This window comes from Bubalus bubalis, chromosome 23 (genome assembly GCF_019923935.1).
Source record: "Bubalus bubalis isolate 160015118507 breed Murrah chromosome 23, NDDB_SH_1, whole genome shotgun sequence".
NCBI lineage: Eukaryota > Metazoa > Chordata > Mammalia > Artiodactyla > Bovidae > Bubalus > Bubalus bubalis.
Genome location: NC_059179.1, coordinates 34,461,695 through 34,488,347, shown reverse-complemented (window position 1 = coordinate 34,488,347; position 26,653 = coordinate 34,461,695). Strand labels below are relative to the sequence as shown.

Sequence of the window (26,653 nt, the reverse complement as noted above, 5' to 3'; positions counted from 1 at the left end):
GATAAGAACTCTCAAGTTTGTTGTGGAGTTGCAGGCTGTCACAAAGTCGTGAATGCCGCAGGCTGATGGTGCTCAGATCAAGTCCTCAAGTTTGCTGGGTAGCCTGGTTCTTAGATAGGGTGGAGGCGGGTGTATGCCCTATCCCTTTTAGGTACTTGTTTCCCTGGTGGTTCAGAGGTTAAAGCACCTGCCTGCAATGCGGGAGACCTGGGTTGGGAAGATCCCCTGGAGAAGGAAATGGCAACCCACTCCAGTATTCTTGCCTGGAGAATCCCATGGACGGAGGAGCTTGGTGGGCTACAGTCCACAGGGTCACAAAGAATCAGACATGACTGAGCGACTTCACTTTCACTTTAAGGTAGGAAGGAGCTGATGTACTACTCCTTTATACTTTTCATTAGGCACTAATGGTAAATGGTGCCAATCAACCTGCCAATACAGGAGATACAAGAGATGTGGGCTCAATTGCTGGGTCAGGAAGACACCCTGGAGGAGGAAATGGCAACCCACTCCAGTATTCTTGCCTGGAAAATTCCATGGACAAAGGAGCCTAGCGAGTACAGTCCATGGGTTGGCAGAGTCAGATACAACTGAGCATGTGTGCACGCACAAACCAAGAAACTACTGTTCTCTGGCAAATGGAGTAGAATAATTCAAACTCACTTTAGTAATTCAAATTCAAGGAGAAGAACCAGCCAATCCACTTGGTTGTTGTATAAACCACTTTCAGCAGGTTGTTTTGACACTGTGTGGACACATTCAGAGTTGTCCATAGCTGCAGCACGCCTGTTATTTTTTTCCTGAGCTAAAATTAAAGTAACAGACAGCAAATAACTGAGTAGGTGAGATATAACAAAGCTTTATAACTGAAGAACAAAGCTAGCCTTTGAGGTGAGATAAACCAGGTACTTACTCATATGGAATCCATTGAAAAACAGGATTTTTATGACCTTGAAGTAAAGATTTTGTTTGAGAGAGTGATTCAGATCTTACAATACTGGCTAGCAGAGGTTTGACCTAAGAAATAACTGCCTTCAGTATGTTGATTTAGATTTATTATGGAATCTGAAGTTCACAAACAGCCTGCTTGTATGTGTCCCTAAGTTGTATATCTAATTGGCCTTTGTTGATACTGATGATCAAGCTAATAATATCTTAGTCTATACATGTCCGCAGACCAAATTAACCTGACCTTCATGCCCCAAAAACAAATCCCTGCCTAATTAAGATCTAAAAACTCAATCTGATAACTTGCTTGCCATTTGGTATTAAGAATGACTCACAGCTGTCCTAAATACCTCTGCCACCAGAGCTGAATGAGAACTGGATGCCCAAGTAGGAAATTCTGAGAATCTAACATAGCACTGCATTCTCCATGCAATGATGCCAACTCCTCCTTACAGTGTATCTGCTCTGTGCGTGCTACGGTAAAAGGTAAACAGCATGGATTTGGATGTATATGAAACTGTGTCTTTTTTTTCTTTTGAAACTGTATCTTTTTAAATGTCACATCTATATTTGTTTAATGGTGAGGTTAGTTCAGTAGAACAAGCTTATATAAGATGGTACTTAAAGAAAAGCTCAGTTCTGTGGATCTTAGTATTATTTAGTCATCTGTTTGGGCAACTGTATTTTTAACCTGATTTATGATGAGCAAATAATTTTTCTGAACTCCCAAGCTGTGTTTCCATACTTCAGTTTGGTTTATTTTCCTCTCAGTTTCCTTCAGAACATATTACAGGGAATTTTCTTTGGAAATTTCATAATACTTCCCTGAAAGTAGGTAGCATCCATCAGAAAGGACCAAATTGAATGATGAAAATTAAAGAATTGAAACAGAATCATAGAATATATGCATTCTTTCCAGTGCAGTGCAATAGAAACAGATTTCTGTCACATTCTCTTTAGTTTGTCCTTTTTCTTGTTTCTTTTTATTTTTATTGAAAATATTTCCTGTGGTCATGAAAAACCTGTGCCAACACTTCTGACTGACAAAGATTCTTGAAAATTTTAATTGAAATATCATTGTTGTCATAGTATTAATAGTAATATCCAGCTGTAAAAATTCACTTGGTATGAAATGTAGAGTAGTAAGTCTGTATGAAAGATTTGGACCCATTCCTCAAGTAGTTTATCTTTGCAGAGTTTCTTTCTTTTTTAAATTTAGGAATAATTGACAGATCTAATTGTGCATATTTAAAGTATACAGTGTGATGATTTGATATACATACGTGCTGTAGAATGATCACCAAGATCAAGATAACTGGCACATCATCACCTCATGTTGTTAGCATAGATAACTCTGTATGTATGTGTTGGTAGAGCGGTAAGGATGCTAGATCTGCTCTCAGCAACTTTCAAGTCTGCGATACCATATCATTAACTATAACCACCACGTTGCACTTTAGATTCTTAGAACTTGTTCTCATAACCAAAGATTTGTACCTTCTCATGTGTATCATGGAGAAGGCAATGGCAACCCACTCCAGTGTTCTTGCCTGGAGAATCCTAGGGACGGGGGAGCCTGGTGGGCTGCCGTCTGTGGGGTTGCACAGAGTCAGACACGACTGAAGTGACTTAGCATGCATGCGTGCATTGGAGAAGGCAATGGCAACCCACTCCAGTGTTCTTGCCTGGAGAATCCTGTGGACAGAAGAGCCTGGTGGGCTGCCGTCTATGGGGTCGCACAGAGTCGTACACGACTAAAGCGACTTAGCATGCATGCATGCCTTGGAGAAGAAAATGGCAACCCACTCCAGTGTTCTTGCCTGGAGAATCCCAGGGACAGGGGAGCCTGGTGGGCTGCCATCTGTGGGGTTGCACAGAGTCGGACAAGACTGAGGTGACTTAGCAGCAGCGGCATGTGTATTACCCTGTGTCTGCCTCCCTCCAGCCCCCGACAACCACCATTTCTCCATTCTTTGTTTCTGTGAAGTTGGTTTTGATTGTTTTTGTTTTGATTCAACATGTAAATGACACCATACAGTATTTGTCTTTCTCTGACTGGCTTATTTCACTTGTCGTAATGGCCTCCAGGTTTATTCATGTTGTTATAAGAAGCAAGATTTCCTTTTTTTTTTTTAAATGACTGAGTAATGTTCTATTGTGTGTCTATGTATGCATGCCCGCTCGGTTACTCAGCTGTGTCCCACTGTTTGTGACCCCATGGACTATAGCCTGCCAAGGCTCCTCTGTCCATGGGATTTCCCAGGCAAGAATACTGGAGTGGGTTGCCATTTCCTTTTCCAAAGGATCTTCGAGAACCAGGGATTGAACCTACATCCCCTGAGTCTCCTGCATTTGTGGGTGGATTCTTCACTACTGAGCCACCTTGGAAGCCCCTGTATATGTATATATACATTCTGCTTCTGCTAATTCACTTCAGTCGTGTCCGACTCTATGCAACCCCCATAGACGGCAGCCCACCAGGCTCCCCCGTCCCTGGGATTCTCCAGGCAACAACATTGGAATGGGTTGCCATTTCCTTCTCCAATGCATGAAAGTGAAAAGTGAAAGTGAAGTCGCTCAGTCGTGTCTGACTCTGTGTGACCCTATGAACTGCAGCCCACCAGGCTCCTCCGTCCATGGGGTTTTCCAGGCAAGAGTACTGGAGTGGGGTGCCATTGCCTTCTCCAATATACACATTCTATATAGACATATATAGAGACATACACATATGTCTAAATTTATAATTTTATTCATTCATTTGGACATTTAGGTTATTTCCATATCCTGGCTAATGTGAATAATGCTGCAAAGAACATAGGTAGGTAGATACCTCTTCAAGATACTAATTAGTTCCTTTGGATGTATACCTAGGAGTGGGATTGCTGGATCATATGGTAGTTCAATTTTAAACTTTCTGAGGTGCCATCGTACTGTTTTCCATAATGACTGTGCCACTTTACATTTCCACCAATGATGCACAAGCGTTCCCTTTTCTCCACATCCCTGTCAACACTTGTTATCTCTTGTCTTTTCTATAACAGCCATCTAGCAGGTGTGAGGTGGTATTTTACTGTGGTTTCAATTTGCATTTCCCTGATTATTAGTGGTGATGTCACATTCTCTCTCAAAACCAGTGACTAAACACCAGACACTTTGCAAAGGGTATCACTTATAATATCCCATTTACTTCTTGTAATGGTCTTGTCAGGCATTATTTTCCCTCTGATGGAGTAAATTGAGGCTTGGAGAAGTTGAGTGATTTGCCCAAAGTTTCACAGCTACTAAATAGCAAAGCAGGACTTCCAAGCCAAGTCTGTGTGACTCCAAAGGAAGCCCTCTTTACGGCTCTAAAATAAGACCTCATTTTATTTTCCTCTTGTTTTGAAACAGCTTATTATTTTGAAACTAAGGTCCAAATTCAATTGATATCAAAGTCTTAAGTGAATGCTACACGATGTCATAAGAGGTCCCCCCCCCCCCCCCCCGTGCTTGTCTTTTGTAAAAACTTCATTTGTAAGGATGTTTTCCATGAACTTAGGGCTGGTCCTCTGTGACTTACTGAATCTATCTATTTGGCATTTTTTTCTCTTCTGCTGTTACATTGGCTGCCTCCTGACTTCCCACACAAATCAACAATTACACCCTTATAAAGCCTTCAAGATTTGTTCTAACTTTCTGTGACCAGTAGAGAGAAAATAGCCACCAACTAGGGGTCACACCACCTGAAACAGCATTGATGACAGTGGACCTTGGTCCCTTCTCTTTCCTCACTTAGGGCCCAGACCAGAACCCAGCCTCTCACTATTAGGGTTTTTCAAGCGTGAGTCAGGTGCAAATTCTCTGTCTCCCCAGTTCCGTAAGGCACAGGCCACACTCTCCAAAAGACTCTCTTAAAGCCCCCTTCTTGGTTTGAGGCGGGTGGGCAAGAGCCCCAGTAGCCCCTCAACTCTGCAGAAAACCCAGGAGCCACCCCCAGCCTCCAGTGAAGATCCTCAGGATGAGGCAAGGCCCCTGTGCAGTGTTTGGGTCACCCTACCAGGGTCTGCATGGATGGCCTAACCCCTCTATTTAGGAGGCATGGTTGCCTCACAATCCTTGCCATCAGCTCTGGGGTCTCAACCCAGATGGGAGCATCAGAAAAATCCTATTTTAATATCTGATTCCCTATACATTTGACAGTGTATTTAAAAAGCAAAGACATCACTTTGCTGACAAAGGTCCATATGGTCAAAGCTATGGTTTTTCCAGTAGTCATGTACGGATGTGGGAGTTGGACCATAAGGAAGGCTGAGCACTGAAGAATTGATGCTTTCGGGCTGTGATGCTGGAGAAGACTCTTGAGAGTCCCTTGGACAGCAAGGAGATCAAACCAATCAGTCCTAAAAATCAACCCTGAATGTTCTTTGGAAGGACTAATGCTGAAGCTGAAGCTCCAATATTTTGGCCTCCTAATGAGAAGAGCTGATTCACTGGAAAAGACCCTAATGCTGGGAAAGACTGAGGGCAGGAGGAAAAGGGGGAAACAGAGGATGAGATGTTTGGATGGTATCGTCAACTCCATGGACATGAGTTTGAGCAATCTCTGGGAGATAGTGAAGGACAGGGAAGCCTGGAATGCTGCAGTCCATGGGGTTGCAAAGAGTAGGACATAACTGAGCAACTGAACAAGAAGAATACATTTGGGCATTTTTAGCACATAGTTGTAATTAGAATCCTGATGGAGAGAGAGGAGGCAGGGAAGAGCTGCGTTAGAAAGATACACTGAGGAGTGAGGCTGTGAAGATGAGGAGGACTACCATGTAAAAGGTACCCAGGGGAAGAGTAACCCACACACAGAGGGGGAAGAAAGAAACAAAATGTTGAGATGAGATCCTAGAAGATGAGAGAAGACCTAGGAGACAGTCCTGTAGTAGACACAAAGAGAAGAGAGTTTCAGGAAAAGGGGATGCTATAAAGGACCAAACTCTGTGATATTTACACAGCTCCTAGAAATCAGAAATAAAAGACTCACAGCTCCACAGAAAAATGGGCAAAGACCATGAACATAGATAGCTCTCCAGAAAGAAAGTCAAATGGCCCTCGAACATTTGGCAAAATGCTCAACTTCACTGTCAGTGAGGGAATTGCAAGTGAAAACTACCCCGAGATCCAGTTCTCACCTTCCAGATTGGCAAACGTTCTGACAAGGCGCCACGCTGGCAAGACAGAAAAGAGCACATCAATGCTGAGCACGGTGCACACTGGCTCCACTCGGGTGTAGGCGGATCTGGCAACCTCTATCCAAACCACATTTCTTGATACAGATGGCCACTGTACTTTCTGGAAGCATTTTCTCTTTTGGGTTCTAAACAGCAACTCCCGTAGTTTTCCTCCAGTATCACAGTTGGCTCCTTTTGAACCTCTGTATTTGGCCAACCAACTTCTGCTTGGCCTCTAAATATCAGCGTGCTCCAGGGCTCAGTCTGGGGTCCTTTTTTCCATCAACACCCTCTCCTTAGATTGTCTCCTCCAATCCCCTTGCTTGTTTTTTTTGAGTGTGACAAAATACCATTAGCATACATTTTATCCTTTCAAGCGTGCAATTTAGTGGCATTTGGTACATTCATGTTGTTGTGCAACCATCACTTCTATCTCATTCCAGAACATTCCCATCACCCCCCCAAAAATAATGCCATCCCCATTAAGCAGGCACTCCCCATTTCACCCTCCCTCTAGCCCCTGGCCACGAATCTGCCTTATGTCTTTGTGTGCTGCTGTTATGCGTGCGTGCTCAGTTGTGTCTGACTCTTCTCGACCCCACGGACTGTAGCCCACCAGGATCCTCTGTCCATGGGATTCTTCAGGCAAGAGTATTGGAGTGGGTTGCCATTTCCTCTTCCAGGGGATCTTCCCAACCTAGGGATTGAGTGTGTGTTTCCTGCACTGAAGGCAGATTCTTTACCTCTGAGTCACCTGGGAAGCCTGTGGATCTGTTTTTTCTGGATGTTCCAAATGAACAGAATCATTCAGTTAGCATAATGTTTTCAAGGGTCATCCATGTAGCACCTATCAGCACTCCATTCTTTTTCATGGCTGAATAATATTCCACAGAATGGTTATTTGACATTTAGTTTATCTGTTCATCTGTGGATGGACATGTGTATTGTTTCTACCATTTGGCTATTTTAAATAGTGCTGCTATGAATATTTGTGTACAAGGTTTTTTTGAACACCTGTTCTCAATTCTTTGGGGTCTATACCCAGAATGGAATTGCTTGGTTATGTGGTAAATCTATTTTTAACTAATCTGACTTATTTTTTAAAAATCTGTGTTCTGATAACTCCAAAATTTGTATTGCTGGCCTAACTTCTCCTAGCCGTCTCCTTCAGATCTCCCCTGGCATACTGGCATCTCAAAGTTGACTTGTCCAGTATTCTCAGCTCTCCCCAAGCTCCTGCTCCTGTCTTCCCATCTCAGGAAAGAGCATCAACATTCAGCCCAGGTGCTGGGGCCAAGGTCCTGGGAGTCCTGCTCAATTCTTTTCTGCCCAGCTCTCCCCACAGGCAGTTCATCAGTGAGTGTTATCAACCCTGCATCTGCAAGATTCTCACCTTCCCCACCGCTGCTCCCTCGGTGGCAGTATCTCCTATCCAGGCTCATGCACAGACACCAGCATTTCTGCTCCTGTCCCTAGAATTCATTTTCCACTCTGTAGGCAAGGTCATCTTTCAAAAATACATGCATGATTACTTAGCTTTCCTGCTTCAACCCTCCCAGTGGTTTCACCTTGCAATCAGAATTAAACCCAAACTCACTTCTGTGGCCTGAAGTGGTGGGTGGTCTGTCGCTGCCTCTCTTCTCCCCCCTCCTCTGCTTCCTGTGTTTTACCACACTGATCCTTTTGTCCCTTGAACTGGTACCTGCCACAGGCCCTCTGAACTCCCTATTGACTGACCTGCACAGCCAGTTCCTCCTCACTCCTGAGGCTTTCCGCTCAAATGTCACCCCTTAATGGAAGCCCTGTCCAACCACCCTTCCCCCAGCCTCCATCTCATTATAACAAACTCTTACGTCACTGCTATATTATTGACATTGTCACATCATTGTCTAAAAGTATTTATTTATGTGTTTATTTTTATACTTGGTGTGTCTTTCCACCCGTCCCCTTTCCTATTCCCTCCCCCGAGCATAAGCTGCTGAAGGTAGGAATTTTGTTGGTTTGTATTCGTGGCTGTATCTCTGGGGTCTAGGACAGTGCCTGGCACATACAAGTCGCAGAAAACATGTTTGAATGCTGTTGAAAAAGAAAAGTTCCTATCGCCTCTGGACTTAAATCCTCCCCATCCAACCACCACTTCTCGTCTGTCTCCTCCTCCTTGTCAATATACTTCTCAAACAAGTAGACCATGTCTAATGTATTTATTTTGCTATTGTTCCTTCCCTCTGTAGTTCTGAGCAGTCCAGTTTTGCCGCCTCTACCATTCAAAAGTGCTTGCTCAGAGGTTCTCGGAAACTCCTTGGATGTTAGAACTGGTCGCTTTGTGCACTGTGCCCTTTCTGTAGCTTTTGACATTCATAATCCTATTCACACTCATGAATCTTCCTTTGAAATCTTGTCCTTTCTTGGCATGAGGCCTGGGTCTACCAGGAGCCTGGGGAGCCTGGGAATGGATCCTATAGTCTCAGGAATGTGTGCTGAGGGTTCCATCCCTTCATACCTGCTGAGCAGGCTGGCTCTTAGCCAGATGGTCCAGAATATCTGTTGGAATGGGTCAGTGACACAGATTCCTAATGCAAAGTGCAAAGGGAGATGCTCAAAGCACCGGAAGGGATCCTGACCACATTCAGGTGGTACCTTGGCAGTGTTGTGCCCTGCTGTGCTCCCGAGGGTAAGGGAAGCTGTACCTGCTCTATGTGGCTTCTCTGGGCTCTAAATTGGTCTTTTATCTGTCAAGTGAGTTGGATCCTTTTCCTGAGCCTATAGAATTTTTTGACCCATTCCATTGGGTCAAGGGTATATCCGCTGTGTCTAGACTCTTGATGTTCTTTTAATTGAAGGATAGATGTTACAATGTTGTGTGAATTTCTGCTGTATAGCAGAGTGAATCAGTTATCCATATATATACATTCTTTTTAATATTCTTTTCCATTGTCATTTATCACAGAATATTGAATATAATTCCTTGTGCTGTACAGTAGGAACTTGTTTATACATCCTAATATAACAGCTTACATCAGCTAACTGCAGTCTCCCACTCCATCCCTCCCCCTCAGCAACCACCAGTCTGTTCTATCTTTCCATGTAGACTCTTAATGTTCTAAAGCACAGACCTGTCTTGTCCCACTCGATTCCCACTAGGTATGAGACGTGTGGAGTTTTGGAGAGCCTGCCTCTCCCACTTACTAGCTGCATAACCTTGGGCAAGTTAGCGGCACGTCTTAAGTCCTCCTGCTCTCCAGCTGAAAATTGAGCAGAACTACTGCAATCTCATAGGACTGTGGTGAGGATGGAAGGAGTCCACTCCCAGAACATTCAACCATCAATGGCTCCGCATTATCCTCCTAATTAGGTCTGGCACTCAAGTTCCCACCCCACATTCCTCCATTATTTCTCAGGCTCCCCAAAAGGTCCCGCTATCCCTCCTCATGCCAGGTCCCACACCTTCTGCTGCTTATGAAAGACCATTTTCTTCCTGGATTTTTCTTTGTTTTCTATATTTAAAAAAACAAAAAAATGCATTAATTTTATAATCAGGAACAGAATCTCACCATTAATGTTCTTTGGAGCGCTCACCCTAATTTCAAAACCCTTGTTTCTGTAAACTTTTGCCCTGATTGCTCATCATCTGTGGTTGCTTGGGCCTTTGAATCATCACTGGATGTTTTAAACCTTTCCTAGAATTCATAGTATTGGAACTTAAAGTATACAAAGTCAAGTGTGTACAGAGATATTATACAAATATACAACCAATTGTTATAGAAATCAAAATCGTAAACACTCTGAGGGCAGAACCTTATTTTTTAACTCATTGAGTATTTCCACTGCAGTGACTGGTGACTATCAGATCGCCTTGTTCGTGGTTTTAATAAATATTTGTTTAATTGAATTGTTAACTAATGCATGTGAGAACAAGCAGGACCTCCATGCTTTGTCTCTTATGAATAGAAGTTAAAAATAGCCCATGTAATTCATCAGATTAACTGATAAAGGTTTTGTTCTTTTGCCTAGAGAGAGGGCTCTTAAAAGATCATTTAGAAGCTTTTCTTTTACAAATCCAGCAGTTTCATGCCTCTTGAATGGATGACTAACAGCAGCAGTTATAATGACATATCAGTTCATATCTATCTTTTGGTTTCTCACCCATGAAAGATACTCGAAGTACTTTACAAGGGCCAGATCAATCCCGCTGAGGGAATGGGGGCCGCCCTCATTGCCTGCCTCACAGAACAGTAATTGCAAAGGAATGTTTGTCCTGGCTCACACTCTTCACTCTGAGGGTTACGATCATTCACTGTTGTGGGGGATTTCAGTTTACCTGCCTCTTACCTTACCTTGTGGGAGCAATTTCACTCTGAAGTGATGGACCCTTTTGTTACAGATTTTCAGTTCCTCTGTGTGGTTAATACATGAGAGCTGATTGTTGTTTTAATCTTATTGATTTGAACGGAAGGCTGAATAAGACAAGTCATCCAGTGTTTACTTGATCATCTGTTTAAATGTTCCGTTTTCTTTAGATGGGAGCCAAAAATTCTTGTTACAATTTTAGTGATAGTGATCATCACTAAACAGCCTCTCTGAGCACCTTCCTGTTGTGAAGTCTGTACAAATTAGGTTAGTTCCGGTCCAAAAGGAGCTTGTAATTTAAAATAGCATAAAGGCCAGTGTTTTTCAACTGGGGACAATTTTGCCTCCCTGGAGGACATTTGGCAATGTCTAGAGATAGTTTTGGGTGACGTCACTTTGGAGGGAGTACTACCAGCATGGAGTATGTTGGCCAGGGATGTTGTTAACCATCCCATTGTGTTTAAACAGCCTTACAACAAAGGATGATCTGGCCCCAAATTTCAATAGTGCTGAGTTTCTGAAGCCTTGATATAAACATATGGCCTGAAAGGCACAATTAATTTAAAAATGGATTAAGAAATGCCTATGGGCTTCCCAGGAGAAGGAAATGGCAACCCACTACCATATTCTTGCTGGGAAAATTCCATGGACAGAGGAGCCTGGCGGGCTACACAGCATGGGGTTGCAAAGAGTCGGACACGACTGAGCGCGCGCACACACACACACATGTGGAAATAGCCCCAGTGACAGAGTAAATTACCTTTTTATTGGAGAGGTTTTGGGAAAGGGATTAAAGAGGATGTCAGACATCTCTGGGGGAGCCGAGAGATCTTCCTGAAAGTGTGTGATGACTTGAAATCATTCTGAGTATTAACACTGAGGTCTACATCTAAGAAAAATGCCAGTCCTTTAGGAAAAGGATCCCCTACTCATCAACTCTTTAAATTGTAAGACGTGGACTTTATCTTGGGATTACAAAATTAATTCACGAAAGCCAGAAACAAAGCTCAGAATCATATTAATTCAAAGACCAAAAAAAGAGGAACCATTCAGCCAGCTCAAAGAAATTCTTGCATCATTTCCTTGTGTGCGGTTCAGGTTAAAAATAACCTTTAATCCTCACCAGGAGTAAACTGTCTTGTCAAAGAGAATTATCTCAGAGCGTGCTTTAGAGGGTGAGGGAGAGAAGGAGCAGTTAGTTCATCAGGGAAGAAATTATTTGCCGTATCTTAAGATGAAAGTTTCTGAATGGCTAAAGAAGTGTGGGGCTGAGGGGTTAGGGAGTGTGATGGAGCAGGGCCAGAAGGTGCTTGGGAAGGGTTTGCATGTGTGCGTGTGGAGGTGGGCAGGAGGCACGTGAACCCCGGGGCTGGTGGCTGGCCCTGGTGGCTGGCTACCGTGTCTTGAACTGTTGGGCAGCCAGGTGTCCCTTTGTTGTCTGCCTTGGCCTTGAGTGCTGCCAGAGCCAGAGGTTGAACCACAAGCTTGGTGCCTATTGGGCCATGACATGACACATGGGAAAGGCTGACCTTAGACTGAGCCCCAAAGCCGTGTCAGCACCCCCTGCATCACCACACACACTGGGGATAAGAGCGGGCATGTCCCTGGCAGGGTCACCACTGCTGAGTAGCCCACAAACGAATGCGGAGGGATGGCATATGTGAAACAAAGGCTTTTTTGACCTTTCGGATTAACTGTAGATTTCAGCCAGTTGGCAGTCACCTCCAGTTTGCCACTGTTGTTAAAAATTCTACAAAGCAAAAACCAAGTGGAGGGGCTGCCATTATGTCCTGGATTCTCAGTATGAGCACTCACATATAGGCAAGGATTATCAAAGGTTGCAATGTCCTCTCACTCTGGCCCTCCAGCCTTGTAGTTTGGGCCAAGGCTTATCGCTCTGGAGGTAATCAGCCAGACTCATTCTACCCGGTCATTTCAGAGTACATGTGAGTATGCATATTGTGGAAACCAGTACTTGAAAGATTAAGGGCTTTTTTTTTTTGAGGTCACACTGTACTGAAGTCAAAGGAAATCTACACATCTGATCTTGTTTTTTCTTTTTTTTAATAACTCAAAACCACAATAGCTCTGAACATGGTTTTAGCACATGAGCAGTACCATGGTGTCCTATGTAACAAGCAAAAGAGATGTGTTTTTTCTTATAACTACAGTGTCTAAGCCAGGTGATGGAGTAGAAAGAACACAGGCTGATCTAGGTGTAAGTCTTACTTTGCCAGGGGCTATATGTCTTTGAGCAGTACCTTTCATTTTTTCTGAAGTTCAGTTATTTCACCAACAGAATCAGAATAATATCCCTTATTCCCTAGGACTCTGGTGCGAAATGACTAAGCAAGTAGGTGTGAGAGCCCTGCATGGTACTTAGTAAATAGTATTTATTATTTATTTTCATAACTTTTGTGTCAGAATACAGTACCTCTAAGAGATATCTTTTCATCAATGATTAAATGTCACATTATATAATAGGCCACAAAACCATACCATCATCGACAGTGCATTGAACAAATAATAACACACTTTTCATTCGCTTTATCATCAAACCCCCTATGAAGTACTCACTATGTAGAATTAAGACTTGCTTAACTGCTTGAAATTCCTGTAAATAGTGGGAAATCAAAGATAATGGGTACATATGTTGATGTAAGTCCACTGTTAGAAAAATGCGTGATAAAGAATATGATGTCATTTGGTTTGACGGCTGAGGAGGTTTGGTCAGCAGGAGGCTGCAGAAGCTCCAGGGAGATGCCGGGACTCCAGCCAGTAACTTCTGACCTACAGAGAAGAGACTCTGGGAACTGAAAGGTCACTTATCACATTTTAATTCAAAAAATAAAATCTTATGCTCTAGAGTCAGAATCTATAAATGGAATAAGATATGAGGAAGAGTAGTTTTCAGGTGATAAATAGTGCCTTTGGCAAAGAGCTTTCCACATGTGGCATCAGTGAATCACAGAACTCTTTTTCTTTCTATTCTCACCATTCTTATCATCAAAACAGATGAATGTTTGGAACTTAATGATAATACCATGCATTTATTTAACAGCTGAAATCTGGGACACCTTGACCTAAAGGACCTTGAAAGTGGGGAAGCTTATTGACTGATTGGTCTATCTGTTCATCCATCCATCCTTCCATCCATCAACCCATCATCCATCCATCAAAGCATCCATCCACCTACCCGCCTACCTACCTACCCACCCATCCATCCATGTCTGTCTACCCATCACCCATCCATCTATTCAACCAGCATTAATTGAATGCACACTCTTTGCCAGGCCCTGGGCTAGAGGCCAAGGCTACAAAGACAGAAAGGCTCAGTCCTACTCCTCAAAAATCTTTCAAAGCACTGAGAGTCAGGCACAGTCAAAAAGCAAAAATGTTCAAAATTCACTGAGTTACCCACGGGTTGGGCCCAGTGTAGACTTTCAGTAAATACTGAATGAAAACAATGGAAATGAACCACAGGTTCTCTTGGCCATATTTAATTTGAGGACAAGGGATTTTGAGCCTGAATTTTGGCAATTTGGGTGGAGTATCTGAACCAGGTAGGTGGCTCTTGCTTCTCTTTCGAGTCCATGTTCTTCCTCTCCAGAGAGTGACTGCTGTTGGTTGAAGCCTTTAATAGAGCCAGCTCTCCCCCACAGGCTGTCGGCACTTCAGGCGAGGCAGGGCTATTCACTGCATGCGTCACTGACGATCCCAGTGGAGAGGATTCAGAATCAGAGTCACTTTCAGCCGCTGAGTGGGCTGGATTGGAGCCATCTCCCTTTATCTGTGTGTATTCGGCAGCTAGGAATATATTTTTATAAGAAATACTCAGAAAAGTTAAAAAATGGCACAAAATGCCATCCTTAGTTCAATATCAAATTGTGATTTAGTGTTCATTTTAGTTTGTGTTTTGTGTGTTTTGCCAAAGACCTAGCCGTGTATATTTTGGCTTTTCTGAGTTAGAATTTCCCACCACATGGAAACTCTGGTTTTAAACAAACAAACAAAACTTGAGTGCCACGCTTGTCTGTTTTAAACATTAGCAAAGCTGAAATTGATTTTCATATAATTGTGAGTTATAATAGCTTTCACCTACTTGGATTTGGTTTGCAGTTTTGGAAAGCACTGGTGAGAGCTAAAATAATGTTAAGCTTTTAAGAAAAAAAAAAAGAAAAAACAACTTCTGGTTTGGATTTGAAAGATTCTGGAGGTTTGAGATTTGAAAGTAATCATTGTAGAACATATGATCATCAATCAAATTACTGAGACCACAGTGTACATGGTGTTCCAGTCCACCCTGGGGAAAATCATCCCATCAATTCTAATCTAGCCGTTGTCACCGAGGAAGACAAAGAATCAATCAAACCAACAAGTATTTATCTGGGACTTGTTATACACGTAGCGCAGTTCCAGGGTACCATTTGCAAGAAGAGCAGGAAGATACAAAAGATGAGTAAAAAACACATTCCTTCATTCTGTGAACAAGAGAGGAGGAAAATGGCAATTGATTCCTCAAAATGCTGTCTGCTTTGATCGTTAGTTTTGAATAGCTGTATGATTTTAGGTTATAAGCTTGAAAATATTATAACTGCTTTGTACTTTCAAAGTGAGCTGAGTTATATCTGGGGAAGAAAAAACCTGTACTTTCATTATATTGGCCTGTTTTTTTTTTATCTCTTCTCTCTTTACAATTGCTGCTGATTTGGGCAGCATAGAAAGGACCCCACATCCTGTCTGCTGTAAAGCTCCACAGTACAGAGAGGGCTTCAGGGGCCTTCTTTCCTCCCTGGCATTCTCATTGTGGAGTGAGTGGGCATGGGACCAGCGGGGCCCTGTTTGTCGGTTGGTGTCGGGCTGTCTTGAAGTTCCACAGAACTGACCAGCAAGCAGATAGACAGACACTGCTGTTCCGTCCACAGTCCCTGAAAAGGTAGAAGTGGCCAGGTTATGTAACAGTCTGACTCTAAGAGACATCCACTCCCTTTCCAATAAAGAAAGCTGCAACTGAGAAGTAGAAGGGAAAATCTCTCCTGTATTAGGCCCAGCGAGGGAGACTTTTCAAAACACCTGTGATTTTTCTAACAGCTTCACGAGGTATAATTTACATAGCATAATTTGCCTGTTGTAAGTGCACAATCCAATGCGTCTTTATAAATGTATACAGTTGTGCAACCAGAACTAGAATCCAGTTTTAGACTTCCAACAGCCCCTAAGGTCCCCTTGGCCCCATTTGCAGTCAACCCATGCTCCCCTACAGCACCCCAGGCCCAGGCAATCTCTTATCTGCTTTCTGTCTACAAATTTCAGATAAATGGAATCATACCATATGCTGTCTTTTGTGTCTGGCTTCTTTCAGTTATCATAATGCTTTTAAGGTTGGTTTGTCTTGTTTCGTGTGTGTACGTGTACGTGCTCAGTCGCTCGGTTGTGTCCAACTCTTTGCAACCCCATGGACTGTAGCTTACCAGGCTCCTCTGTCCGTGGAATTTTCCAGGCAAGAATACTGAAGCAGGTTGTCATTTCCTACTCCAAGGGATCTTCCTGACCCAGGGGTCAAACCCTCGTTTCCTGTGTCTCCTGCATTGGCAGGCAGATTCTTTATAATACTCTGCCTTATTTCATGTATCTGTAATTTATTCTTTCTTATTTCTGAGTAGTATCCCACTGTATGGAGAGATCAGTTTGTTAAAAGTCTCCATCTGCTGATGGACTTTAAGATCCTTTTCAAGTTTTGCTGTGATATTACTTGGTCACTGATCATTTTAAGTGACGTGACACTAATGTTGAAATGGCAATTTGATCCAGTCCTGATTTTGAGTTATTCAAAACACAGCATCTGTTCTGAAGTGTTCTTGTAGTGGATCCACACAGCATCAAGCACATTGGAAAGCAGGAAGTTATTAAATGAATATTTTGTCCAACTAAGATTCCAGTTTAAAGGAAAAAAGGCCTAAGTTGTGCCTCATGAACCAGATCCTAGCAGCTTGAAATAAGCCAGTTCTTTCCCAAAAGGAAGAAAAAACTTCCCTAAAACCCTCTTAAATTTTTTCTCTTACCTGTTTTCTTGCCCTTCAAGTACTTCCTCGTCCTAGCTACTTGCACTTCATTATTCATGCATGCTCTGATTCATTCTTTGGACAACAAGGGGATCAAACCAGTCCATCCTAAGGGAAATCAACCCTGAATATTCATTGGAAGGACTGATGCTGAAGCTCCAATACTATGGTCACCTGATGTGATCAAGGTGCTGACTCATTGGAAAAGACCCTGATACTGGGAAAGATCTGGGCAAGAGGAGAAGAGGATGAGATGGTTAGATAGCCTCACCAACCCAATGGATATGAATTTGAGCAAACTCTGGGAGATAGTGAAGGACAGGATAGCTTGGTGTGCTATAGTCTTTGGGGTCACAAAGAGTTGGATATGACTTAGTGACTGAGCAATAACTGATTCATTCATCCCTACATATTCCACAAATGTTTAGTAGACATCCCCTTTGTGTTAGGGCATGGTGCTTGGTGCTAAACTAGATAAAAACAGGAATCAAACATGAAGATTATAGCCAGTTCTAAAACAGATACCTGAGTCAGATGTTTGAACATTTTTGATTGGGACCCACAGTATGAAGTACATCTAACTCCTATATACATAACTGAGATAAAAGTGTCATAAAAGAATACTTTACCATGTGTGATGCACTATGTCACTTTCTGTTTAATTTTTAAAAAGTAGTTGATGGCAACCCACAGAACTGACCTTAGCGACACTAACGGGCTGCATCTTCCAAGTTTAAGACGCTGCACTGAAATATTAACACTTTCTGATGGAGAAGGAGAGGACAGTGCTTGCCATGTAGAAGGGGCAAGGGGAGAATTGTGTGGAAGCTGATGGATGGTTGTGGAGGGTGGACAGAATATAGAGGGAGGGCCCGAGTGCCATAACAGTGCCATAACACTGCTCGGAGCATTAGTCACTCCAGTTTCCACCACAACCTGGACCACAACCATGCCAGCGGTGAATCCTGGGTAATGGAGAAGCCCGGCCTCTGTGGGCTTAGCAGAGGTCGGTGGGGGAGATCAGCTTCCTTCCCAGCTAGTAGAACCAGCCCAGCTTCACAAAGCACATGTGCCCTCATTTATTCTAAATTTACTGCCCTTGGATTTGATAATACTTCTCTCAGGGAAGCTGAAACTCACAAGAATGAAACAGACTTGATGATCTTCCTGGAAGATAGAATACTTCGGCTGTATTTCTCTCTCTTTCTGGAATCAATAATTATCTTCAGCTTGTTTGTCTTTCCTCTTGGTCCAGTCCTTTAAAAATTCCTTCTCCAGCCTGTTTTCTCTCAGCTGTCTGTCTTATGAGCTAACTAAAACTGGGCACTGTAACAAAAGAGCTCCTTTTAATAAATGCCACCCAAATCCTTTATCTGGTGGTACTTCTCTCCTTTCCTGAGGCTAGAGGGGGCAAGCACTGCAGCACAGGTGACTGTCAGAGATGCAGGGGAGACCTAATTATCCAAAAAGCATTTACAAAGAGTTTGTTATTAATGAAAAAAAAATGTAAAGCATCTGTTGAGAGCTTATTGTTGACTAAATTAAAAAAAAATTATTGGTAGTTTATTATCGACTAAACATTTTGCATATTTTGCCCCATTTAGTTCTCAAAATAAGCCAATGAAGTAGACACCCTGACCCCCATTTCTGACGTAGAAAATGAGGCTCAGCGAGGTCAGTTCACTTACCCAAGCCAATAAGTGGTAGAACCGAAATTCCAACTCACATCTTCTGACTCGAAAGCATGTGAAATTGGCAGTGCTGATGCAACAAACATGATGGAGAATCTGTCTGGTACAGACATAATCCCTGTCCTGAGGAAGTCATGACAGCGTGGTCATGACCTGGAGACAGAATGACCTGGCAGCTGTGGGTGGGAGGGCGGGGGGTCAGTGCAGGGGGTGAGTGAACTGAGGAGTTGGAGGTTTGCTGTACAGCAGATGAGGAGCTCCTGGAGGTTTCCGAGCAGGGGAGTCATGTGCCAGGTGTGAACGCCATCTGGCAGCAGACGAGAGGTGATGGGCATCTGGCTCCGGAAGGCGGCCGTGGGAGGCAGAGGAGAGCAGGCTTGACGGCTGATTCTGTTCAGGCATCGAAGCATCACCAGCCACCAGGGCTGACCAGAGTGACCCCCTTCCGGAGCCATCCAAGACAACCCCTCCGGAAAGAGCCCTGGGTGCTGCTGCTCCTGAATTCTGCCTTTGGGAGAAGTCCTGTTGCCTTTTGACTCTGGCTACTATTGGGTTTGGCTAGTGGTCCATTTCCTTGGGTATCCTGAACTCATTAGCGTGTGCGACGTTTAACTGCTCTTGACCACAACAAATTAGTTCACATTTTCCCCAGTCACATTCGAGCGATTTTGGAGCCTATGATTTTCCTCGCCTTGGTCCAAGTTTCCCGGTGTCAGCAGCTAACTCAGCCCCATTCCTGCAATATGTTCCCCCATCTGCCACTGCTTCCCACAGTGTTTAAGTTTGAAAATCTTGAGTAAAGATTTCCTTCCACGTTGGTGGATTCTCATTTTCAACATTTTCCTCCAGCTTCATAGTTTCCTCCACCCCAGGCAGAATCTCATGTTTCAGAAACTCAGGGCTCAGACCAGAACTGCCCATCGCTTTGACCCTGATCATTTTGATCTCTCCCTAAGTCTAGCTGCCGAGCCCTTCCAGCCCTAGTTGCTTACTAGTCTCTTGGTTTGGGGGAAAGAGGTGAAATGGTCAAAGCACCGCACAATTAGGAAGTGTCAGGATGTATAGCACAGTCGGTAAAGAATCTGCCTGCAATGCAGGAGACTCGGGTTCATTTCCTGGGTTGGGAAGATGCCTTGGATAAGGAAATGGCAACCTACTCCAATATTCCTGCCTAGAGAATCCCATGGACAGAGAAGCCTGGCAGGCTACAGTTCATAGGCTCGCAAGAGTTGGACACGACTTAGTGACTAAATTACCAGAATCTAAAATTAAAAAAAAAAAAAATTAGAGAACAACTCTAGCAACCTGGACCAATTCTGCCTCTGAGAAATGGCAAAATATGGAGAAACCTCTTATTTTCCAACCACAGCAATAACTGGGACTGGTGAGTCTGAATGGGGTTCACTGGCTGGGGGATTTGGGGAAACTGGTCTAAATCTCTGCCCCCCAGGTATCTTGACTGGGAATAGAAATGGTGACCGTGTCCTAGAGTTGGGTACCATAGTTGAATGAGCTAAAACTTCGCCCCTGGTAAGGCTGGGCAAACCCTCATGTTCTTGTCTCTTATTTGCATCCATGTCTGTGGTTTCTTGGCCCCTAACCTCCTCTGGGGCAGAATAGTAAGTGGTCAAGAATGTAGCCTCTTTTGTCGGACCATCTGGGTTTGGATCCTAAACCTGCTTCTCAGACATGTGTGACTTGGGGCAATTGACTTCAAAGTTCCTGTGCCTCAATTGGCCAGGAGGTAAAATGGGGCTGTTGTGAGCTGATCTCTATGATTCTTTGAATCTTGGACGCTACCAGTTGGTTAAGGAAGCAGGCCTTTGCTCACCTTCCATTTGCTTCCAGTTGCTTATTCCTTCTCACTGATGAAATGTCTAACACAACCTGGAATTTAATGACAGTGAGATCTGCCATCAGTCTTGGATTCTACATATGATTTCTAAGAAAGCCACAGGGCAACAGTCTCCAGCTTAAGCTGCTTTCCTCCTGGACACATTTCCTATGGCAGCTAAGCTTTCTGAACAAAAGAAGAAAAGTTAGGCAACTTCATTCTTTTCCTGTTTAAAAGAATTGTGGCAATATATATATTCCCCAGTGGCTCAGTGGGTAAAAGAATCTGTCTGCCAATGCAGGAGACACAGGAGATGCAGGTTCGATTCCTGAGTTGGGACGATCCCCTGGAGGAGGAAATGGCAACCCACTCCAGTGTTCTTGCCTGGAAAATCCCATGGACAGAGGAGCATGGGGTACAGTCCATGGAGTTGCAAAGAGTCAGACACGACTGAGTAACTAAGCATGCGAGCTTGCATATTTATAACAGATTTTGCCATTTTAACTGTATTTATTATAAACGGGCAGCTCAAGGACATTAAGTACACTCACGATTTTGTGCAACCATCACCACCATCCGTCTCCAGAACTTTTTCATCCTGCTAAACTGAAACTCTGTCCCCGCTGAACACAACTACCCCTCCCCCCGGCCCCCGACCCCTGGAAGTCACCATCTATTTTCTGTCCCTACTCTAGGCGCCTCATATAAGTGAAAGCAGACAGTATCTGTCCTTTTGTGTCTAGTTTCTTTCACGAGGCTTCATTTTTTAAGGTTCGTCCATTTTATAGCATGTGTCAGAATTTTATTCCTTTTTAAGACTGAATAAATATGCCATTGCGTGGCTATACCACATTTTCTCTATCCTTTTATGAGCTACTGATCATTTGGGCTATGTCCACCTTTTGGCTATTATGAATAATGCTGCTATGAACACCAGTATACACATACCTGTTTGAGTTACTTAGGTAACTTCATTTAAAAATTATGGTAAAAAATACAAAATGTATTATCTTTTTTACCTCTTTTATACTTTCATTGGCAAATAATTGCTTTTCAATGTTGTGTTTCTGCTGTACAACAAACTGAATCAACTGTATGTGTACACTTGTCCCCTCCCTCTTGAACATCCCTCTTCAACTCCATCCTATCCATCTAGAGCATCACAGAGCACCAAGCTGAGCTCTTTGTGCTATACAATAGGCTCCTATATATTAACACATGTCTGTGGAATAAAAATGTATCGTCTTAACCATTTTTAAGTATATAGTTCAGTAGTAGTAAGTATATTCAAATTGCTCTGAAACAGTTCCAGGACTTTTTCATCTTGCATATCTGTAATTTTATACCTACTAAATAATAATTCCCCTTTTCCTCTTCCCTAGCCTCTAGTAATCTCCATTTCACTTTCTATTTCTATGAATGTCTACCTCAGTTACCTCATGTAAGTGGAATCATACAGTAGTAGTCTTTTTGTGACTAACTTATTTCACATATAATAATGTCCTCAAGGTTCATCCATGTTGTAGCCTGTGATAGGATTTCCTTCCTTTTTAAGGCTGTATAATATTCCATTGTATGTACATGCCACACTTTGTTTATCTACTCGTCTGTTGATGGATATTTGGGTTGCTTCCACATGTTGGCTACTGTGCATAATGCTGCTATGACCATAGGTATGAAAATATCTTTTTGAGACCTTGCTTTCAATCCTTTTAGGTATATACCCATAAATAGAATTGCTGGATCATATGATGGTCCTATTTTTAATTTTTTGAGGGATTTCATACTATTTTCCATAGCAGCTGTACCATTTTCAAATCCTACCAATAGTGCTCAAGTGTTCCTATTTCTCAACATTCTTGCCAACAATTGTTATTTTTTTATTTTTTGATAGTAGCCACCCTAATGGGTGTGAGGTGATACCTCATTGTGGTTTTGATTTGCATTTCTTTGCTGATTCGTGATGTTGAGCTGTCTGCTCCATTTTTCCACCAACCTGAAGCTGCTCTAAAAAAATTAAGTCTCTTACATTTTTTAAACACATGCTAATAAAAAATACAGTATGCCATCCCACCTTACTCCCCCCTGCCTCTGATCCCGGGGAAACGTCCTCCAAGGTTACCTACCAAGACGTATTGTCTTGCATTTCTCTCATCCTCTGATTGCCCACCTCCCCCACTTTATCCTTTACAAGACTTCCCTCTTAAGCTGCTACCTAATGGGAAAAGGGTTTTGATTGGAACTGTCATCATCTGACAAAGAAAGAGAGGACTGTCCTTTCCTTTGGGAAGGGGCTTCCCTAGTGGCTCAGTGGTAAAGAACCTGCCTACCCAGTGCAGGATACATGGGTTCAATCCCTGGGTCAGGAAGATCTCCTGGAAAAGAAAATGGCAACCTACTCTGGTATTCTTGCCTGGAAAATACCACGGAGGAAGGAGCCTGGTGGGCCCCAGTCCAGGGGGTTACAAAGAGTCAGACGTGACTGAATCTGAATGACTGAGCACACACAGCACTCCTCTGGGAAATATCTGCTTTCACAGGGACTAACAGCCTTTAAGCAGAAGCTCCATCCAAAGATGGAGGGGCTGGAACGAGCAATGAGAACCACTCACAACTTACCTTTGGTTTACATTTCAAACAGATGGAGTCATCTGTAATACGATCTTGTCCTAATTACAAGACCTCATCTCTTATTAGCTGCTACCAGTCAGTGGTGACCTATAAGTAATGTTAAGACCTCCTGTTTCCCCAGGGTATTTGGGTCCCACCTGGGCTGACTCCGGAGCTGCTCCCACAGGCTGCCCTGTTTGAATTCTGCATGTTCTAACTACTCTCAAGTAACACGATTGCCATTTTCCCTTTTGAAGCAAATGAAAAGATGGAGAAAGAATATAGCTTGCATTTGACACCAGGGAGATCAGCTGACAGCACATTCATATAGAAATATTCTGGACTGAGCAAGTTTGCCTTGCTGAGATCAATATTCAGCCTCTGGAACTGAAATGCCATCACGAGCTTATTAATTGTTCTCAGCGTTGGATGTGGTGCTGCCACACCAACCCTGAAGTGTGCCTTTGGAATATTACAGCTGCGTTCCCCAAAAGGCCTGTATATCAGGCTGAAGGCAAATAATATTGAGTGTAGAAAACTCTTGGGTGATTAAGAAATGGGCATGATAAATGATGTGATACGAGTTGTTGAAAACCTTTGAAACTTTCCTCTGGCCACTAAGTGTGGCCATTGCCGCAACCCCCAGATGCCCTTCCTTGGAGTTGCTTTCCATCCACAGTCCTCCATGAAAGCAGGAGCTGAGTTGACAGTGTTTGCCAAAGCTGACTGGGCCACAGGGGCTCCTGACCCCAGAGGAGAAATGCTGAATGAGGGGATAGAGAAGTTGGAGTCGACTGGGGGCCCCTGGAGCTCTAAGGTCATGTGAAGATGAAGCTTGGGCGTATATCCTGGGAAGTCAGCCACGCAGGCTCAGGGTGGGAAGCAGAGGGTAAGTGCCTCACACAGGGACAAGCGGATGAGCAGGGAGAGGCAGAGACAGGACTGCACCATTCCCAGAGAGAGAGAGGAACAGGGTAGTTGTCTGATGCCTTTCCCAGCCCCGGAGGTCCACTGAACTTCCTGTACCAGGATCCCAAGAGGGGTCCCCTTTGCCTCATAATAACTCCCTTCTTAATGGTGACTTTTGGGGAATCTATATCTGTTCCTTGCCATCAAATGCTCTGTGTGGAAAGCACTCTGATGCTGAGTGTCTGCCTGTCCCAGCTTTTTGCAGATGCCTCTATCAACCCTTTTCAAAAATAGGCAAAAGACTTGAATAGGCATTTCTCCAAAGAAGATACTCCAATGACCAAAGAGCACATGAAAATATGCTCAATGTCACTACTCATTAGGGAAATGCACATGAAACCCACGTTACATCCATTAGAATGGCTACTGGAAAAAAAAAAAAAAAAACAGAAGGAAAATAACAAGTGTTGATGAAGATGTGAAGAAATGGGAACTCTTATGTGCTTTTGGTAGGAATGTGAAATGGTGCATTGTGGTGGAAAACAGTTTGGTGGTTCCTGAAAAAGTCGATATAGAATTACCAACATGACCCAGAAATTCCATTCCAAGTTATGTACTCAAAAGAATCAAAAGCAGAGTCTCAAGCAGGCACCCACACACAAACATTCAATTATGTGAATCATTACAGCACTGTTTATAATCCTCAAAAGGTAGAAACAATCTAGATGTCCATCAGCATTTTGGGGTAAATCAACAAAATGCAATGTATCCATTCAGTGAAATAGGATTCCAACAATATGGGTGAGCCTTGAAAACCTTAAGTCAAGTGAAAGGAGCCAGACACCAAAGGAAAAGTACTGTCTGATTCCATTGATACGTGGTGCCTAGAGCAGGTGCCCAGGGCTTGGAGGAGAGGGGAACAGGAAGCTACTGTTTAATGAGAGCAGAGTTTAAGTTTTGCAAGATGAAATTGCTCTGTAAGAGGATCATGATGATGGTTGCATGACAACATGAATGTACTTAATGCTCCTGGAATTAAAACTGATTAAATGGTAAATTTTATGTTATGTGTGAAAGTGAAAGTCACTCAGTCGTGTCCCATTCTTTGCAACCCCATGAACCCATGGAATTCTCTAGGCCAGAATACTGGAGTGGGTGGCCTTTCCCTTCTCCAGGGGATCTTCCCAGCCCAGGGATTGAACCCAGGTCTCCTGCATTGCGGGCAGATTCTTTACCAGCTGAGCCACAAGGGAAGCCCAAGAATACTGGCATGGGTAGCCTATCCCTTCTCCAGCGGATCTTCCTGACCCAGGAATTGAACCAGGGTCTCCTGCAATGCAAACAGATTCTTTACCAACTGAGCTCTCAGGGAAGTCCTATATGTTTTGCCACAATAAAACAGACAATGAGTAACTAGGTAAGGGGCAGTGGAGAGCAGTCTCCTCTCCCTCCTTCATCATTTTGTTATGGCCACTGGGCATTCGGCAAATGCTACCTGATTCTCCCTCATCAGAAAGTTCTTGCTGCTGCATGTGGGTGAGACTTGGCCACCTGATAGGAGGGAGATAATTGTTGACTGACCTGTGTTGCAAACCAAAGTGCTTTTCAAGAGCAGTTGGAGTCTTAAGTCCTAAAATGGAGAGCAACTGAGGCCTGATTTTGTGCATGTTTTATGGAACTGCTCCATTGGGAGCACGCATGTCATTGTCTCTAATGGACCGTCTTTGAAACGTCTTCCAAGCTGTGTGGTGTCATTTTTTTTTTTTTTCTTACTGTGTTAGTAAGTCTACCTGCACAGAACACAAAGATTCTCTCTAGGTTGTTAAAAATAAGTTGGGAGGAGTGTTCATTGCAGAGTGATTGATAATAATGAAAAGTTGAAAGCAATCTAAATGTCTAAGGTAGGGAAATGGTTAGTTCTTGTGTATCCATATGATAGAATAATATGCAGCCATTAAAAAAATCACATTTCTAAGGCTGTTGAATGATGTGAGAAAATGCTCACAGTATAATACTAAGTGAGAAAGTGGGACATAAAACTGGATATTCATCATGGTGTTTTGTTATAACCTATGACCATATCTGTATAGAAAACCATTTTAAAGAAAAACACTAAAATGTTAAAAGTGATCAGGGCAGAAAGATTATAGATTTTTTTTCTTTATACTTTTCTGAGTTTAGTTTTCTATAAGGCATAATTTAACTTATTTTTTAGGGCTTCCCAGGTGGTGCAGTGGTAAACAATCTACCTGGCAAGCAGGAGACTCATGTTCAATCCCTGAGTCTGGAAGATCCCCTGGAAAAAGGAATGGCAATCCACTCCAGTATTCTTGCCTGGGAAATACCATGGACAGAGGAGCCTGGCAGGCTACAGTCCATGGGGTCGCAAAAGAGTTGGACATGACTTAGTGACTAAACAACACTGGTATTAGGAAAATTAAACTTTGCTAGTTTTTCTTTTTTTTTTTTTAAAGAAAATGAGGTGGGCTCATTTTAGTGCACAGGAGTCCAACATAGTACTCTCAGGACAGATGTGAAGGCCCTCAGGCCACTGACCCTTGGCCTTTGAACTCTGGCTTGGGTCTGCAGCTGTTGTGTGCATTAAGAGCACTGATGAGCAGTGGTTTCTTACCCAGTATTCCTCACGGAGACCTCAGCTCAGTGCATCACTTGTTTTGTTTGTCAATGATGGGAGGTGGAAACAAGGCCATCGGCTTATTCTGTTAGAATCTGTGACCGAGTTTAATCACTCACTGTCCTGTGGACAGTTTTCCTATTTCTGAAGCTTTCACTACCTGTCCGCTGCGTGGCCCCTAAAGCTACACAGCCCCGCCTTCTGCTCCAGGGTTCCTGGTGGACCCCGTTCTCCAGGGCTCTTGAGTTCTGCTTGCTTACTCACAGAGATGAGTGATTCATGCTTGGAATTCCAGTGCTTGTTTATAACCTACAGAACAATTATTTGGGGGAACTTCGAATTCATCTTGATTTGAGTTTTGCGGAAAAGAATAGATTACTCTTCTTCCCCAATAAAATATGTTCCCAGCTGGCTATTTA

The 26,653-nt window shown here is 43.2% G+C and overlaps 1 long non-coding RNA gene across 1 annotated transcript in view; it reads left to right on the top strand.

Annotated features, from left to right (window-relative positions):
* LOC112581552 overlaps positions 1–26,653 on the top strand; it is a 51,660-nt gene that overhangs the window by 1,898 nt on the left and 23,109 nt on the right. The window lies entirely within an intron of this gene.